This window comes from Neophocaena asiaeorientalis, unplaced genomic scaffold (genome assembly GCF_003031525.2).
Source record: "Neophocaena asiaeorientalis asiaeorientalis breed wild unplaced genomic scaffold, Neophocaena_asiaeorientalis_V1.1 scaffold135, whole genome shotgun sequence".
Classification (NCBI taxonomy): domain Eukaryota; kingdom Metazoa; phylum Chordata; class Mammalia; order Artiodactyla; family Phocoenidae; genus Neophocaena; species Neophocaena asiaeorientalis.
In genome coordinates this window covers 642,823-662,716 of record NW_020175190.1, presented here as the reverse complement: position 1 = coordinate 662,716, position 19,894 = coordinate 642,823, and the positions used below count along the sequence as shown (strand labels likewise).

At 41.8% G+C, this 19,894-nt stretch overlaps 1 protein-coding gene and 1 pseudogene across 4 annotated transcripts in view; one reads left to right on the top strand and one right to left on the bottom strand.

Moving 5' to 3' along the window:
• The window catches only part of JAK1 (Janus kinase 1), a 137,208-nt gene extending 132,453 nt beyond the window's left edge, over window positions 1–4,755 (bottom strand). For all 4 annotated transcript variants that reach the window (XM_024764756.1, XM_024764758.1, XM_024764757.1 and 1 more), the window contains exon 1: window positions 4,515–4,755. The gene's annotated coding sequence lies outside the window, so the exon portion shown is untranslated. The remainder of the gene's footprint in view (window positions 1–4,514) is intronic.
• A 2,653-nt stretch (window positions 4,756–7,408) lies between these two features.
• The window catches only part of LOC112412955 (NADH-cytochrome b5 reductase 3-like), a 13,640-nt pseudogene continuing 1,154 nt past the window's right edge, over window positions 7,409–19,894 (top strand).

Genomic DNA, 19,894 nt, shown 5'->3' with positions numbered 1-19,894 from the left:
CATAGGGTTTCGGGACAGGAAGCAATAGTGGCACACCTAGCTGAATTCAGGGGAGAGCAAGAAGCAGAGAGGAAACAACATGCCAAACGAGAACACAGCTTGGAGGTTAGCCCACAAAGTATAAAAATAGTGAACCAATTCCTCTAATGTCTCCTATAATGTAACTGCCCGTACATCATATTTATTAGAAAAGAGAAAATGAAGGGCATAGAAACAAACAGCACCTTCCTTGGTCACTACTGCCACTTTTTTCATCGTTAGCTCTTCTTCCAATATAAATGACTCTAACAGAAAAGAAATTGCTAAGAACGTTATTGTCCTTAAATGGAAAAGGGAGTAGACCATGGATGACTCTTCTCCTGTACTTTCTTCTTTCCTCTATGTTCTAATTTTTTTATGAGTTTTCCCTCATTATAGTGAGAAAATAATCTTTATGTTTAAAAAAATTCAGTTGGGCTTCCCTGGTGGCGCACTGGTTGAGAGTCCGCCTACTGATGCAGGGGACGCCCCGGTCCGGGAGGATCCCACACGCCGCGGAGCGGCTGGGCCCGTGAGCCGTGGCCGCTGAGCCTGTGCGTCCGGAGCCTGTGCTCCGCAACGCGAGAGGCCTCAACAGCGAGAGGCCCGCGTAACTAAAAAAAAAAAAAAAAAAAAAAAAAAAAAAAAAAAACCGTTAAAAAATTTATGTTCTAATAATTACATAACTACATTAAATAATTCCTCTACCCAAAAAAATGAATAACAAAGAATTCAGTAACATCAAACCATCCAATCCTGGCATTCAACATACTGCCTCAACCCCTTTCCTCCTCAACGACCAGTATATATAACAATTCATCTGGTTTTAAAAAAATCATGTCTTACAGACAACAGACTTGTGGTTGCCGAGGGGGAGGGGGGAGGGAAGGACTGGGAGTTTAGAATTAGCAGATGTAAACTACTATATATAGCATGGATAAACAACAAGGTCCTACCGTATAGCACAGGGAACTATATTCAATATCCTGTGATAAACCATAATGGGAAAGAATGTAAAAAAGCATGTCTCTATGTGTATCACTGAGTCACTTTGCTGCACAGCAGAGATTGGCACAGCACTGTAGATCAACTATACTTCAATAAAAAAAAAAGTCTTCACAATAGTTATAGTTATAATTTGCATAGCACTTCAGTTTCCATCCATTATTTACCTAGTTTTCCCCAACAGCTTCGTGAGATCGCCAAGATGGATATTTTTATTTTCATTTTACAGATGAAGAAAATAGGGGCCTGAAGTGAAGCAGCTTGCCATGACAGAAGCCAGGATCTTCTCGTTACCCACCTGGCATTCCAAAACAGGATTTCTCAAGACCAGCACTATTGATATTTTGAGCCAAATAATTCTCTGCTGTAGGCGGCTGCACCATGCATTGTAGGATGTTGAGCAGCATCCTTGGCCTCTACCCACTGGATGCCAGTAACACTGCCTCCTCTCAACCCCACCCCACCCCCACAGTTCTAACAATCAAAAATGTCTCCATAAACCTCAAATATCTCCTTGGGTGCACAATCACACCCAGCTGAGGAACACTGGTCTAAAAGAATCTGCGAGGTTCTTTCTGGCATCTTTATTCTATGATAAGGGTCCACAGAACACTGGACCACCATAAGTCAGACCATCAGAAGCTGCTTGCTCAGGGCTTCCCTGGTGGCGCAGTGGTTGAGAGTCCGCCTGCCGATGCAGGGGACACGGGTTCGTGCCCTGGTCCGGGAAGATCCCACCTGCCGCGGAGCGGCTGGGCCCGTGAGCCATGGCCGCTGGGCCTGCGCGTCCGGGGCCTGTGCTCCGCAACGGGAGAGGCCACAACAGTGAGAGGCCCGCGTACCACAAAAAAAAAAAAAAAAAAAAAAGAAGCTGCTTGCTCAGCAAGATTCAGTAATTAATCAACTCCCTATCCACTTAAAACAATTTTTTTTTAATGTGGAAATGAACAAGAAAAACTTCCTTGTAAATACTCACATCTCAGATGATAAATCTTCTAAAAGCATATGACCTCATTAGAACATAAGTATATACATAATAAAGATATATAAAATAATGTGTGTGGGGGGAGGAAACACTTAGCAGAGGAGTCGGAAAACAGACCTTGGTCTTTGTTAATAAACCTTATTAATGCAGTTGTACCTTAGTGTCCACTCTTATAAACCTATACATTCTCAATACTTGCTCCAGCTGGGTTTCTGTCCAAATATATGTGTTACTTCCAGCTACTCAGAAGAAACTAAGTGATAACTTCAAAACATTATTAGAATCTGTGGTCTGCAGTTGAAACCACTAGTGTTTGTGAACCCAGAATCTAAAGTGGCAGACCTCACTATCCCATTTAAAAGCACTCAGCTTAAATTTCTTCATGCCATTTAATGAGTCTCTTTTCCTGCAAAAGCAACTTTGCCCTCAAAATTCCTTACTTTCTACCAGCTTTTTAGCAAAAGCTTGAATTGAAAACATTTTGCAAGCTAATTCCCCTTAACAACTTACATCTGTAAAAGGTAGATACCAATTGATCAGAAAGATAATTACCAGTACATACAGAACATTAGCCAAATTGCTATTAAGACTGACTAAATTACAACAAATTGAAATGTAGTTATATTTCGGGAAATGTTTGAATTATTTTGTCTATGTACGTATAATTTATTCACCCTCTTTCATCACTTCCCAATAATAATAAGCAATTAGTATACTGTGGAGTAGGGAGACTAAACTGGTTTTATTCAACATGGAGTGTCACACTGCAATCCTAGTATTAAAAAAATACATTTTTGTAGCTATTTAGAGAAACTAAGATACGGTGTAAGTGCTTAGTTGATATGACATGCAAAGTTAAAGAGGTTGTGACTATTCCTATTCATAATGTCCACAATCACGCAGGTACCTGCATCTTTAAATGTGATCTGGATCTATACATAGGAGACATTTTCTCCATATTACAATGCATATTGTACCCAAAGTGTCTGGTACCCTTGTAGCCTCCATTAACCTTCACCACAAAGTACAAAAGAATACATTGATCCTTCAATAAAAACGACTGCCTGGTCTTGAAAAACATCAGTCACCCAAAGCAAAGGCAGAAACAACACAAAATGGAGTTTCGGAAAGCGAGGAACAAAAATGTAATCAATATAAAATGTTCATCTTAAAAATGTTTTCCACTGTGTAAATGCCCATAACTCAAATCTTTTTTCTAAAAAAAAAAAAAAAAAGCCAACAATCAAACACTCCATGATCATACCTAGTTGTTTCTGCATTATACTCATCACTTAACTATGTCAGGTTTTTAATGCTTTCCCTAAAAAGTAATAACAATTCTATACAGCTGTAAACTCTTGCCACTGAGAAAAAAGCCCTGCACTCTTAAAAAAAAAAAAAAAGTCAACAGCATGTATCCAACCAGGGGCATAAGACAGCTCACAGCCACGTATTAAGAGAAGTGGCACGGACGATGGGATCCTCTTTCCCATGGACACACAAGAATTCGCAAAGAATATACAATCAAAAAAACAAAAAAATGTGCACAAACACCTGGCAATAACCATACCCTTTATCTAGTCCCCTAGAGAAGTTCCTCGGTAAACACATCCAAGGCGCCCACATCCCTGGAACCTAGGGGAGTGACCTGAGAGGGGTGTTTACTAGTCCTGCTAAAGCGACGACTCCCTCTGATGCTTGGCGACGGCGTGCGGATGGGGTCTGAGGAGTTACACATGGAGCCAGAGACCAGCCCCAGTTTCGGTTACTAGTCCTTTACAGCAGGACTCGCAATTCCCTGAGTGGTTCGCTCTCACTGTTCCTCTTCCCTGGCCATCTCGCCCAGTGAGCGTCTTTCAGACTTTCCGCCCGCTACCTGGGGCCAGTGTCCCAACAGAACCTAAAAGGAAAGGGGGCGTCTCCTGAGTCCCCAGACGCCCCCCTGCCCCAAACTGGGCCCCAAATCCCAGAAACTTTCCCTCGCTGAGATGGCAAAGAAGTCAAATGGCTAAGACGCTCAGCATCCGTCCTGAGGCCTGAAAAATCCTCCTTCCGCTCCCCGGCAATTCTGTCAGAGGGCTGGCGGTCAAGTTCTCGGTGCAACAGCTAGGGACGTCCAACCTCAAGCCTGCGCCTGTATCTCAGGGTGGTATAAACAGGATGTCAGCGCGTCCCAGGCTTGTTTATGAAAACTTGGTGTGCGCTCTGGGGGAGGGGGCAGCGAGCCTTAACCTTTCCCCTTCGGGCCTGGGGCCCCCGGCCTCCGACCTCCCGGCACCGGCCGTCTCCGCTCAGCTGGAAATCCCCCGCCTTCCCCGCCCGGCCCCGCTCGCCCCCACCCTGCCCCGGCCCGGCCCCCAGGTCCAGCGCCCCGCTCGAGGAGCGGCCCCGGGTGCGCGACGCGCGAGGCCCCAGAGCGGCGGCCGCGTCTCCAGCCAGCGCCGGGCTCCCCGCCCCTAGCCTCCGGGCGCCGCAGGCTTCTCTACCTCCAGTCGGTGACACTCACCACTTCCGTGTGCGCCTGGGCCGGGGGGCTCCGGGTCACTGCGCGGGTCAGGGTCGGGCGGCCCGCTCCCTAAGCGGCCAGCCCCCCAGAGCCCCAGCGTACACGCACCGGGGGCTGAGGAGGGGGCGCAGGGTGGGCTACCAGGGCTGGGGCGCTGGGCTCGGCAGTCTGCGGCTGCTACCTACTCCACGGCCGCCGCGGCCTGCGCTACCCGCCTCCCGCCTCGCCCCGCGGCTGGCCCCGCCTACCACCCCGCGGCCGGTCCCGCCTCCCCGTGATGTCACGCGCGGCTGCCCCCGGAAAGGGGGGCGGGGACCGCGGTGAAGGCGGAGGCGGCGGCACCGCCTCCGCGCAGAACCCAGCGCCTCTAGCCTTCGCGCCCCGCCCCCATGCGGCTTCTCTCACTCCCCCAGCCCTCACTCGCTTCTTTTCATCACGTATTCTAGAAACAGCAATGCAAGAATGAGAGATCTGCGAACGCAGAAAGTGAAATTGTCAGGATTTGGCCATAGGTTTACCCGTCTCGAATTTGGAGTGCCCTTCACCATATCTTTGTGCACTGCGATGCATTTCTCACAGGCCTCTGCCCCTTTTTGCCACCGAGCAAGAGATGAGCTTGTGAAGCATGAGAGTAATAGGAACTTAAGAAATTAACCTTCCAACGTTAACAGGTTACTTCACGTCCAACCCATTCTGTATTTCAAGGTCTTAGAAGTTTTTTAAAAACTTATAAATAGTAATAAAAACATTTGTTGATATCTAATGTGTGTCCAGTGATTTTCATTTTTTACTAATAATCCCTCAAAGTAGGTTTTATCTTCCTTTTATCTTTGAGGAAACAAGTCTTAATTATCTTAGTTAAGGTCACACTATAGCCAGATTCATACCTCATAGGCAGTCTACGACCAAATCATGGTGATTTTACTTCCTAAATATGTCTCCAGTCCATTTGTTTCTCTAAGTGTTCCGACAACATGATCCTAGCTGCCACCATCTCTCATCTGAAGGACCACAAACATCTCTTAAGTTGTCACTCTGTATTCAATCCAGTCTCCAATTAATTCTACAAAGTGAGCTTTTAAAAATTCAAATGTGTTCCACTCACCCCCATGCTTAAAATACTCCAAGTGCCTTCTCCCCGGAAATCCTTGGATGAGAATCTGCCTAAGCTATGCGTGATCAGATTTCTGCAGCTCGGTTCACTGCTCACTGAGGCTTCCGCATGTGCCCTGACTCCACCAACCCTGCTGGAGGATTCCTGGAGACTTGAAGAGTTACTGGCAGCTTACTTCACATGGAGCAAGTGCTGGGTGTGGTACGTGGTGCGTGAGAGGCACATTCGAATCTGGAATTCTGGGGTTTAGGTCTGGCTCCCACCATTAACCACCTGTGTTACCCGAAACCGGCGGACCCCAACCTTTTTGGCACCAGGGACCGGTTTTGTGGAAGACAATTTTTCCACTTGCGGGGGGAGGGGGGAATGGTTTAGGCGGTAATGCGAGCGATGGGGAGCCGCAGATGAAGCTTCACTCACTCGCCTCTCACCTCCTGCTGTGTGTGTGTGGAGGGATGTTTGAGGAGCCCTGCCCTAAACAGTTCACAGTTTACTTATAAGAGTTGAGGGGCAAAAAAAAAAAAAAGAGTTGAGGGGCAGACTAAACAATCTCTAGGGTGTCTTCTGGAAGGAAACAGCAGAGATAACAGAGAAGAAAAGAGAATCAAGTGGGGAAGGTCAGTCCAGCTGCCTACCTTGTGGGTGTTTGAGTGAATGTCTTGCCTCACCTGCCACTCAAGGCTGTTTGCATTATTTTCTTCACCTGTTAAGTTGGGATAATACCTTCCTCATAAAGACTATGCCGAAAGTGAACTAAGGTAATGCTGGGCCTGACACAAGTGGTGGACTTAGTAAGTTATTGTGATTTTTTTTTTTAATCAAGCTGGGTCTTAAGGAACAGGTGGGAGTGATATGAGTGGAGACTGAAACATGAAAGGACAGTATTTCAGGTAAGGCAAAGGGTACAGAAAAATGAAAGAAAAGCCCGAGAACAAATCTGGTTGCTTTGCAGGGCTCATGAAATGGAATGAGCAGAGGTCCTTGGTTGAGTTCAGATCCATTCCACTATACCAGGCATTGCACTGGGTCCTGAAGATTCCAAAAACAAGACCCAGTTCCTGATGTTACTGAACCACGTTTGTTTGTCGGAAGCTCAGCAAGCCAAATGCTGAGGCACCAAGGTGTGCAGCAGAGAAAGGGTTTATTCACAAGGCAGCCAAGCAAGAAGATGGGAGAATAAATCTCAAATCTGCCTCCTCAAAGGGGAGGACCTTGGGATATTTCAGAAATAAAGAAGGAGTGTGGTCTTAGGCATGGGGAAAGGTGAGACAATCAGGTCCCGCACAGGAGTATCTGAATTACATGCTTCTTCATGGCCTGCATGTTCAAAAATGGAGGCACTTGGCATGATCTGAGGGTACGGTTGTTGGCCCTCTGACTTCAAAAGGTTATTTATGGAACACTTGCACAGACCCAGTTTTAGGGTCAGTGGTCCCAACCAGCCTTAGCCAGCTGGAGCTCAAACTAAACTCAGCTGATCCCAAGTTCCTGGAAAACAACTTGGGCAAACATCTTACTGTTTAGGCTATGGGAATCTTGGAGGGTATGCAATTTGCAACAAAATAATTAAGGCTTGCTCAGTGAAGGCAGGCTACAAGCAGAGGGGGGTTTTAGCAAGCTGTTAAGACAAGCTCAAGAATTTCTGTTAGTTACCAGTTTCTGTTAATCCTATGGGGCATGGTTTCCTTGTCCTCTGGATGCTCACAGTTTAGTGGAGGAGATAGATAAGCAACCACTCAGTATGATCCATGCTCTTCTAAAAGTGATCAAGAGAAGAACCATGAATCCCAGCCTGAAGAAACCGAAAATAAAAGAAGAAGCTACAAGTAGCAGGTAAGTTACAGGAACCAAGGAGAAAGTGGCACATTCAGGCAGTAATAAGTATATGCTGTGTGACTGGGGAATAAGAAAAGATGGGCCTTATGCAAAAACTTCTGCCCAAAATAAATAGTGTGTTTTTGAGGTATGTAAGCAGATTTTTATTTGAGAAGAATCACTCCAGGGCAGGGTTTCTCAACCTCAGCACTACTGATATTTGGGGCCAGAAAATTCTTTGTTATGGGGGATAGGGTTGCTGTCCTGTGCACTGTAGGATGTTCAGCAACATCTCTGTCCTCTAACTACTAGATGCCAGTAGCAACCCTCCACTCTTCCCCCTCAACTCCCCAGTCCACCTGGTCCACTTATGACAACCAAAAATGTCTTTAGATATTGCCAAATATGCCTTGGGGGACAAAACTCATCCCCTTTGAGAACCACTAATATAGGGATAATGTGGAAGATGGATTGGAGGGCAAGGAGATTAATCATATAACATTGTAGAACTTCAAACTGCAAGTGATGAGACCAACATCTAAGGCAGTGGACCAGGGAGGGATACTGAGAAGTTGTCAAAAACCTGAGGAGATAGAATAGACAGTGGGTGATGACTGCTTAGATCTGGGTGCTGAGGCAGAGGAAGGAATTTCACATGATTCCCAAATTCTCTAAATTAGTCGACGAGTTGACCAAGGATGCCACCAACTAAATTGGGCGAGGAATTCAATTTTATGTTTGAAAATAGAAAAGCTTTTAAAGGTTACTCTATAGGGAATATACAGGAGAGAGAGAGAGAACAGTGTAAAAGGAGGAATAAACATATCTCCTTCTAACATGTCATATGTAGCAAGAAACCTACAATCTGCTACAAATATTCATTCAAACTGAACCAAACTAAATGTAATGAAGTAGAAGCCTCTTATTAGGAAATTCTCTTAAAAAAAAAATCATCCAGCCAGCAATCATACATACATAGGTTTCACACATAAATTTTCATCAAAAGAACATCTGCTCACCAGTCTTTCTCTGCAAAAGCTGTTTCCTAGATTACAATGGGGAAATATATTAGATTCAAACACTAAGGTTTGCCTTTAAAAGGTTATACCAGAGGGCTTGGCTTCCCTGGTGGCGCAGTGGTTAAGAATCTGCCTGCCAATGCAAGGGACATGGGTTCGAGCCCTGGCCTGGGAAGATCCCACGTGCCGCGGAGCAACTAAGCCCGTGCGCCACAACTACTGAGCCTGAGTTCTAAAGCCCGCAAGCCACAACTACTGAGCCCACGGGCCACAACCACTGAGCCCACGTGCCACAACCACGGAGCCTGCATGCCTAGAGCCCGTGCTCCACAGCGAGAAGCCACGACAATAAGAAGCCCGCGCACCACAACAAAGAGTAGCCCCCACTCACCACAACTAAAGAAAGCTTGTACACAGCAACGAAGACCCAACACAGCCAAAAATAAATAAATAAATAAATGAAATTTTTAAAAAAACCGTTATACCAGAGACTTCCCTGGTGGTGCAGTGGGTAAGGCTCCATGCTCCCAATGCAGGGGGCCCAGGTTCGATCCCTGGTCAGGGAACTAGATCCCACATGCCACAACTAAGAAGCCCCCATGCCACAACTAAGAATCAGCACAGCCAAAATAAAATAATAAATAAATATTTTTTTAAAAAGGTTATTCCGAACAAAACTAAACTAAAATACCATTGTACAAATCATAAAATTCTGGAAACTAGAAAAGAGAGGCAAAATCACCTCAAATTTTCTTGCAGTTATTTTTTCACTAGGGATATTTTTAATACAAGCATAATCATGGTGTACATGTAATTTTGTAAATGTTTCCTTAAACTTATTTTAATTTATAAGCATTTTACTTATAAATGTTTACTACAGAAGTTTCATAACTAATGACTTTCTCCATGCAAATAACCTAAATAATAATTAAATATATAATATTTAGATAATACCTTAGGAGGGATTCACAGAAATGTAATTATTGAGTCAAATAGACTGCATAGTTTTAGATTCTTGATTCACAGATTCATAATGGCAAGTCACTTTCCAAGAAATTTCCATGAATTTACACTGCCCTAAAAAATGTACACAATGTTAGGTTTTGTAACAATGGACATTTTAACATTTTAAATGGTTTATAACTTTAATGTTTTAAAAATATACCTTGTTGGGCTTCACTGGTGGCGCAGTGGTTGAGAGTCCGCCTGCCGATGCAGGGGACACGGGTTCGTGCCCGGGTCCGGGAAGATCCCACATGCTGCGGAGCAGCTGGGCCCGTGAGCCATGGCCGCTGAGCCTGCGTGTCCGGAGCCTGTGCTCCGCAACGGGCAAGGCCACAACAGTGAGAGGCCCGCATACCGCAAAAAATGTATATATATATACCTTGTTGCTTTAATTTTGAATTTCCATGATTGTTAAAGAGATTAATAATTTTCCCTATGCTTTCTCACTAGTTTCTGTTTTTCGTGTTTCTTTTAATTTACCAATGTGTGTGCTGGTGTGGGTAGGGGAAATACAGTCTGTTTTTGTTCTTTGTCCACTATAGTATCTTCTATCAATTTGTAATAATAGGATCTTCAATTAAAATAGCAATAGTTTTTCTGTCATGCTTTTGATATGTATTTTTTCAGCATACTATTTGCTCTTTAAAAAACTATGCTTGTAAAAGTTTTCCGTTTTCTTGTAGTCAAGCATGTTGAATTGCTGTGGGTTTTGGGTTTGTTGTCTGTCTGTTCGCATTGTGATATCATCTGTGATTCTTTAGGAAATTATCCTCTCTTTTTAGGTTAAATAAATGAATACAACAAATATTTGGTGAGTACCACTATGTACCAGGCACTATTCTGTCCTGCAAATACAGCAGTGAAATAATACAGAAGAGGTTCCTAGTTGGGGAGCATAGTTGAAAACAAGTAAGTGAATAAATAATTAAAATAATGTCAATAGTGATACATGCTGAGGAAAAAACAAGATTTAAGGGATAGAAAGGAAAGGGAAATGGCATGTGTTCATTCTATATTACTCTAGGTTTTATATAGCTAAATACTTTAAATATCCAATATTTAAACCATCTAAAATTTCAGTGGATGCTCTGAAGTGTCTAAAGTACTATTTTTTTTTACAATCAAGACTGTCTTTTATGTTGAAAATATAGTATTCAATAAATGTATGCCCTTCATTTAACAATCCCTCTCCCTCATCCCACCCTCCAAAAAAAGGAAAAGTAAAATTAAATGTTAAATCTTTCACCTCGAAACTAAACTTAGATGGTAACTGGACAGATCTTCTATATGACCTCTGATGCACTGAGTTAGGCTCCATCTATGATGGTGAAATGATTACACTTTAAGAGATCCTTTTCCACTGCTTAGTACCATGAATACAGCAGACCACTGAAAATACTTACTCATAAGGATAGACTGAAAGGAAGAAAAAGAGTCTGATTAAATGTAATAGGAAGGAAACTATATAATTTTTTACTTAGAAGGAACCATGCATGACATGTAGTAGAAGATAAATAGATATTTACTAAGAGTATAATTCAACGAAAGAGAAAAGATGAAAGCAAATGAATCATATTTCTGCTTATGAATGTACACTTTATTTATTTATTTGGCTGTCCCGGGTCTTAGTTGCAGGATGTGGGATCTTTTTAGTTGTGGCATTGGGATCTAGTTCCCTGACCAGGGATCGAACCCTGGCCCCCTGCATCAGGGGCGCAGAGTCTTAACCACTGGACCACCAGGGAAGTCCCTGAATGCACACTTTAAAACACCTTCTCAGACTAAAATTACTGAGGGGATACTGTCTAGAATAGAACTTTGATGTCTCGAGGCATCACACATTTGATACAGTATTGATTCTGCCCTCAGATTATTACTTGAGATAAACCTTGATCTGATTTGAACTGTCTCAGCCCACTCCTGTAAGACATGAGATCCTTCTTCCTCAGATACTTCAACTCTCATAAGATGATAACTCTGCCCTCAGCCCAACTGTCCCATGGCCTAGTCGTAAATTTGACTTTGGAGTAAATGTGAACCTAAGTTTGAACTTCACCTCAGCTCTGCCACTTCCTAGCTGTGTGCCCCAGGCAAGTTCCTAAAATAATCCTCAGTTTCCTCACATGTAAAATTGGAATAATATTACCCAGCCCATTTACCTCCATAAATGATTATGAAGGTTAGGTAAGAAGGTGTATACAAACTCACTATTCCAACCACATTACAATGCATGGATGGCACGTAATTAGCTAGTTACTAGCTGAGGAGCATGTATTAGTATAATTCCATCAAGAAACAAATACGACAGTGTCCATCAGCAGATGAATGGATAAAGAAGATGTGGTATACATATACAATGAAATATTACTCAGCCATTCTTAATGGTTTAGGTGAATGTTGTGTCCTTCAGGCCTCCCATGGAACATAATGCTCTGGTGGGTCTTCCATAACATTTCCCTTCTAGTACGCCCCTCCAACTTCTTAATCCTTCCTCTGCCTCCTGCCAGGGCAACTCAGGCTTCTCCACTTCACTCAGGCTTGGCCATCACTTTCTCCAGGCTCCTAACAGCATCCCATAGTGACTTTGTCTCAACCTCTAAGGTCCCTGCTAAAGTAAATCCTCTGTCTTGAAAAAGGACCCTTAGATCTGAGCTCCAGAAATATTTATCTTCTCTCTCTTTTTTTAAATTGGAGTATAGTTGATTTACGCTGCTGTGTCAGTTTCTGCTGTACAGCAAAGTGAATCAGCCATACGTGTACATATAACCCCTCTTTTTTGGATTTCCTTCCCATTTAGGTCACCACAGAGCATGGAGTAGAGTTCCCTGTGCTATACAGTAGGTTCTCATTAGTTGTCTGTTTTATACATAGTAGTGTATGTATGTCAATCCCAACCTCCCAATTCATCCCATCCTCTTTTCCCCCCTTGGTGTCCATATGTTTGTTCTCTACGTCTGTGTCTCTATTTCTGCTTTGCAAATAAGATCATCTATGCTATTTTTCTAGATTCCATATATGTGTGTTAATATACTATATTTGTTTTTCTCTGACTTACTTCACTCTGTATGACAGTCTCTAGGTCCACCCATATCTCTGCAAATGACACAATTTCATTCCTTTTTATGGCTGAGTATATACTTCTCTTAAGCAAGGTTACTTATCCCTTATGTAACTGATTACGTTTCTCCCTTTGATTGTTAGGAAGCTCAGAATCAAATATTAGTCATATATGTATAATATATAGGAACTTATAGCACATACTTCATATACTATCCTCACAACAGCTTCATCTTTGCTTTCACTTATTTTCACTTCACACTGACTCTTCCACTTGTATTTATTCACTACACTATCTGCTCAGCACTGTGCTAGGTACATATATATCATCTCATTTAATCTTGGCTTCCCCTCTTGTGGGATCTTGGGCAAGACACTGAATTTCTATAAGCTTTGATTTCTTCATCTGTAAGTGAAGATAACCATAATGTCCACTTCATAGGGTTGTCACGAGGATTAATAATGATAGTTAACATCACTAGTTATTAGAAGATACTCAAATGTTTTTGCCTAAAAAATTAAAATATCTCATATAATTATTTTATAAGATGTTAATGTAGTAATGTCTGAAAAGATAAACATCAGTTTATCATAAAAACACTCAATATACAGAGCAGAATAAGTATTACTAATCTTATTTATTATGGCTTTAACCTAATTGAAAATTTCTGTGGTTCCTGTAATTAACAGCACTATAACAGAATCAATAAAGCTAAGCTATAATGAATGTTAACACAGAAGGGCTCATTTATGGATTTTTTAAAATATAGGACAAATGAGATGATGGCCACCTCAGAAGGCAGTGAGCCCAAGGATACTTTACTACAAAATTTATTCAGTTTTCCAGGAATATCAGATTGCTTTAGACTGACTTACTAGCTATAATAATGAGGCTTATTCTACCCCAGGGACCTAGTATACTGCATTAATAATGAATACACTTTGAAGAAATGCTATTCTAACAACTAAGCTTAGTGCCCCGGAAAGACCACTGGAACAGAAAGCAGGAAACTTGAAAGCAAGTAAGCTCTACAACAGACTACAGAGCATAAGGCAGTCTATTTAACCTCTCTGAACTCACATTTCGCCTGGGTTAGATCACATGATCTTCTGCTGCCTACCAGCCTCAAAATGCTATGCATATTTATTTCTTACCCTCACAGTAGCCATACAAAGTTTACTGGCCAAGAAATCAGATTTGCATTTGAAGTGGAAAGCCTGAATTATATGCCCAAAAGCAATAGGAAGATAAATTACAGCTTAACAAGAATCCGATTTGATTCCTTCCTAATTTCTAATTTTCCGTTTCTTTGGTACGAGAATGATATCTAGGAATCTTACAAAATCTCAGAGGTCTATGCTACCCAACAATTCAACTCAATTCAGCAAATAGTTAATCAGTACTAATATTTGCCAAGCACATACTAAGTTCTCAAGTTTCTGAGAATATGATGCAGGACACATATGATCAGTAACAATCAACTGAACAGCCATGTGCATTAAGGTACTATATGTACTCACGCTCAGGCCACTGAGCGTGGCCGCCTCTGTCCAAGGGCGGCATGCTTCCTGCCCTCAGGGACTGTAGTATGTAGTGAAAAAGGAAAGACATCCGTCAAAAAATAAGTGATCAAGTGTCAAATCTGCTGATACAGGTAGGAAATGTCATAAGATTTCAGAGATAGGACACATCACTGAAAATCCTGGTAGGCTTCCTGGAAGATGAAATGTGAGCAAAACCTTGAAGGATACTGAAAAACAGAGACGTTAGGCCTATTTAATGGGTACCTATAGCCTTCTCAGAATTGTTAAGATTAGATTTAATTTTATGTGTGAAATGCGTTTGTGTTGTCTTCACTCAATTTTAGGTACCATGACAGCAGAAACCAGGTATCATATTTTTATTTGATTCAGCACAACAGATATTTATGGAGTGCCTACTATGTGTCAGGTACTGTAAGTTTGGAGGGGAGGAAAAGTCAAAGAAGAAAAGAGAAAGGAATTGGAGAGATAAATCAGAAGTCTGCCTCTCAAAGATCTGGGTAAACTAGGTTTGAACCCCCAGCCTTTACCTGGCCTGTAGAAGTATAGAGCCATTTCAAGAGCTGGGTAACTTCCACCGCCCCACGTCTAATGTGTTCTGCAGTGTTGAAACGAAACTTGGCCTCTTCCTGGTTTTCCCATCAAAGGTACTCCTACAAAGCTGCCTGGGTTTAGTAGCAATCGCTGGAGATGTAGGTAATTGTGGGGAGGAATCACAGCTTTGCTGCGCTGATGGCTGCTCTCTTCCCTTTCCCTCTGCCTTCTCTCCTCTCTTTTCCTCACTCACTCCATCCCAGATTGTCCCCACGCATCTCAAATTCTCCCTGTCTTAACACAGTAAGTCGCCCCTCCTCCAACAGCCAGGTCCTTGGGTCTCAGCTTTGTGCCTCCAGCACTCCCCAGCCTATTATTCCATTACACCGAATTTTCCAAACCTAGATGCTTCCATCCCCAAGAGGAATTCTGGCACCAGCTATTAAGAGACAGTGAAAGTTTCTCCACCTTGTTACGAAGAGCTAAGTGCACTGGAGACTCTAAGAGAAACCTGAAGTACTATGGAGGGACAGAAGGAGGACAGAGTACAGGAGACAGGTCAGGAAAGGTTTCTTGGCCCCTTCTAAGCGGTCTCTCTCTCTCTTCCAAATTCGTGCAGTATTGATTGCCTGCATCACTCCTTGGACTCTTGCCCTCTGTTGCCTTCTATCGTTATTTCTCTTTCTATCTGTCTGTGTGCTTTGTCTCCCGGACCAGATTTTTTGCAGCTTCAACACAGCAGCTTTTCCTGTTCCTCCCCAGAACTCTCATGGGTATAATAGGCCTCACTGGTGGGTCTGTTGAGTCTCAACCTGCAGGAGCTGTATGATTTGCCTCGTTTGACACTACCGTCCCTAAATTTCCCCCCAAAAGGCCACCTGGTAGGAGGTTTTTTTTCTTTAATTAAAATAAACTCTAAGAATATATTGATTATTTAACCAATTTGCTTGAGTTGTCTGGAGATGCTCATTCATGTTACACCAACCAGCAGCTGAAAAGGACTAACGTGTACTGAAGTACCCCTAGGGACCAGCCACCTGCTTCAATTCTCACAATCATCTTTTGAGGTAAGATTAGGGAATTTACCAAAAGTCACACCACTACAGAGCAGGAACTAGAATTCTAACCCAGGAATACCTAGCTTCAAAGTGCCCATGCTTTCCACTACCCCCATCCCTAAAATAATAATGCTCCTTTAGAGACATCTCTAAAAATAAATAACGTTTCTGTATTAAAAAGAAGAGTGGTTATTCACTATGATATAAACTAAACAAGACCACCCCAATAGTTAGGGTCCTGGAGTAGTAGAAAGAAGTTGACTCCATGAGCTTGAACAGGTGGTTTCACCTTTCTGAGCTTCAGGTTACTTATCTGCACACATACAATCTCACGGAGTTGATGTCGATGTCAACATTAAATTAAATTCTATATCTATATAATTAATTATATATAATTAATAATGTAATTAATTTTATATATATATATATAAAATACCTGGTAAGCAGTGTTAAGTGGGACTGCTTTTCCTTCTACAGAATGTAAAATGGGAGTTGACACAGAAGTCTGACTTTCAGCTTAGTTGGACATGTGCTTTTTTCACTGGGTTAACACATTATTTGGGAGGGGCATTAGCTGAATCACACAAGAGCATATTAATCACTAACTCAACGTCAGCCGACAGCAACCGCAGTTCTTGGAAGTAAATTCACACTGCTGTCAACATCCTTTGAAGTCCTTCTCCACATTAACTACCGCTGCCTCCTAAACAAGGTACTTTCAGATAATTGCTATCGGCCCAAGTAGGTGGTAAGAGGGTTTAACGTATGAGCACTGTAAAACGGGAGGAAGTTTTGGGAGGCTGGTGTGGGGAGATGGGACCACTCTTCCCAGGCCCTCAACTATACCAAGTGCAGCTGGCTTGTGTTTCTAAGAGCACAGACTCAGCACTGAATTAGAGCTAGGTTTTAGTTCTACCCATTCCTAGTTATGTGACTTAGAGTTTTAAATTTCATTTTTCTCATCTGTAAAGTGGGGATGATAATAATTTCTATTTTCCAAGGCTGTTGTGAAGATTAAGTTAAATAATGATTTTAAAGCACTTAGTACAATATCTGGCACATTATAAGCCCTTAAAAAGTTAGTTATATTTTTATTATTAACAGGGAACATAGCCTTGAAGTTCTAAGATGCAGGGCAATTAAAAAAAAAGGAAAGAAAAGACAGGCTCCCTGTTGCTGAAGGATCAGGTTCAATGGCACAGTCAGGCACACAAAGTCTACCATATCTGGCCCCAAGCCTCTGCTTTACACTATGGTTACCTGTACACACTCTGCGAAAACCTCCTTAACTTCCAGAAGCAAGCAGAATTCCTCCTTTAGTTTCCCAGAGTACTTTGCATATACTTTTGTACTTTCCCGTATCACAATATATTCTGTGTGTTTGCATATCTGTCTCCACTCTACCCTACCCCATCCCAGGCTGTGAGTTTATGGACAATGGAAACCATATACCATCTTTGTATTTGCAGCCATTAGGCACTCTGTAAGTCTTGGTTGGATGGACGATGGATGGATAGATGGGTGGATAAGGAACATGGGACAACAGTGGCTTTGTAAAAGAATTGGGACAAGGTACCCAGGGAACAGGGCAAGACAGTCTTTGCTTCATAAATGTTCCTAAGCCTGGGTCTGAGCAGAAGTCTAGAGGACATGACATTGGCAGAATCGTTTGCCTGATGAGGTGGTTGGGCAATCTATGGCTTCTAGGGGAAGCATGAGCGCATGGTGACTGCTGTCAAGACCAGTATCAGGCAGAACACCTTATCTACCAGGGAGCCAAGGCAGGATGATGCCTCTAAGTTTTCCAGCAGCCTTCAAGGTTAACATGGTTAAGCAATTAGGAGTAACAAGTTTTTCCAGGCGCGGTGAATTGCCAGCAGGGCAGACAGACTTGTGGACAGAGACCATCTGCCCTGTGATTATGTTCACTGTAAACAATGATACACAAGATCTAGAGATAGTAAGGGGATATGCAGTGTGATTCCCACAGAGGACAGACCATCTGAAGATAACGTTTCAAAGTGCCTAGAATATAAATTATTTTAGAACATAAGGCAATAGAAAGGGAGATTTATATCTTGACTTTTCAGGAATCATTCTATTTTCATTTTATTTTATGCTTTTTGTTAAAGGCAACTGAAGTGATAATATTTCATGATTGATCATTTATTCTGTACTTCATACTTTTTTTAAAAAGTGATGTACTGGAGTCAGCTCCCACTGGCTCATGAGAGCATACTGTGTACATTTCTTCTCATCTACACCTTAGATGACTTCACGATGGTACCTTTAAATCAGCCAGGAGTATTTACACCATGGAAATGGGCAAACACTACAAATCAGGGTTTCCCACTCCCACCTTCTCTAAGAGCTGATTCTTTTTTTTTGGCTGCATCGCACAACATGTGGGATCTTAGTTCCCCGACCAGGGGAACAACATGTGGGAACCTGTGCCCCCTGCATTGGGAGCGTGGAGTCGTAACCAGTGGACTGCCAGGGAAGTCCCCTAAGAGCTGATTTTTAAACCTTTACCAGCACACCACTGGCTTTACAATGAATGATCCCAATTAATACTCCCAACACATCTATTTTATAGATGGGAAACTGAAGTTTAGAGAGGTTAAATAATGAAAAACTTCTTACAAACTTTTTGGTGGCAAAAGCAGGATTAAAACTGACACCATCTGCCTCCAAAGTTGATGCAGTTAACCATGATGGAGGGAACACTTACCAACTCATTCTGTAAGGCTAGCATTACACTGATACCAAAGGCAATAAAGACATCACAAGAAAAGAAAATTACAGGTCAATATCCTTTCTAGATGCAAAAATCCTGAACAAAATAGTAGCAAACCAAATCCAACAGCATATTAAAGGGATTATACACCATGATCAGGTGGGATTTATCTCAGGAATGCAAGAGTGGTTCAACATAAGGAAATTAATCAATGTAGTAAACCACATTAATAGAACAAATGTAAACAAAAATTATCATCTCAGTTGTCACAGAAAACACATTTGACAACACCCAACAACCTTTCATGATACAAACATTCAGAAAACTAGGAATAAAAGGAAACTTCTCCAACATGATAAAGGTCATTTATGAAAAACCCACAGCTAACGTCATAATAGTAAAAGACTGAAAGCTTTCCCCCTAAGAGTAGGAACAAGACAAGGATGCCTACTTGCATCACTGCTATTTAACACTAGTTGAATAGCGCTATTCAACACTAGTTCTAGCTAGAGGAAGTAGGTAAGAAAAATAAATAAATGGGAAACAAATTGGAGAGAAAGAAGTAAAATATCTCTGTTCATAGATGTCATGATTCTACATACAGACAATTCCAAAGAATCCACAAGAAAGCTACTAGAGCTAATAAAAAAATTCAGCAGGGTTGCAGGTCACAAAATCAACACACAAAAATCAGTTGTGTTTCAATACACCAGCAATGAACAATTCAAAAAGGAAATAAAGAAAGCGATTCCACTAGTATTCAAATAGCATCAAAATGTATAAAATACCCAAGAATAAATATAACCAAGGAGGTGAAATATTGTACACTGAAAACTCTAAAACATCTGTGAAAGAAATTAAGGAAGACCTAACTAAATGGAATAACATCCATGTTAATGGATTAGAAGACTTCAAATTGTTAAGATGGCAATACTACCCAAAGTGATTTACAGATTCAACACAATCTCTATCAATACTCTAGCAACCTTTTTTTCAGAAATGAAAAAAACCCATCCTCAAATTCATATGGGATTGCAAGAGGCTCCAAATAGCCAAAATAATCTTAAAAAGGAAGATCAAAGTTGGAGGACTCACAACTGATTTCAAAACTTACTACAAAGCTACAGTAATCTAAACAGTGTGACACTGGCATAAGGATAGACATATAGACCAATGAAACAGAATCGAGAGTCCAGAAATTAAACCCATACATCTATGGCCAATTGATTTTCCAGAGGAGTACTATTTTCATTCAATGGGGAAATATTAGTCTCTTCAACAAATGGTTCTGGAACAACTGGATTTCCACATGCAAAAGAATGAAGTTGGTGCCTTATCTCATGTCATATACAAATATTAGCTCAAAATGGAACCATAAAACTCTTGAAAGAAAGCATAGGGGTAAATCTTGGTGACGTTTGGTTTAGCAATGGATTCTTAGATATGACACCAAAGCATGAACAATTACAAAAAAAAAAAAAAAAAGATAAGGACTTCCC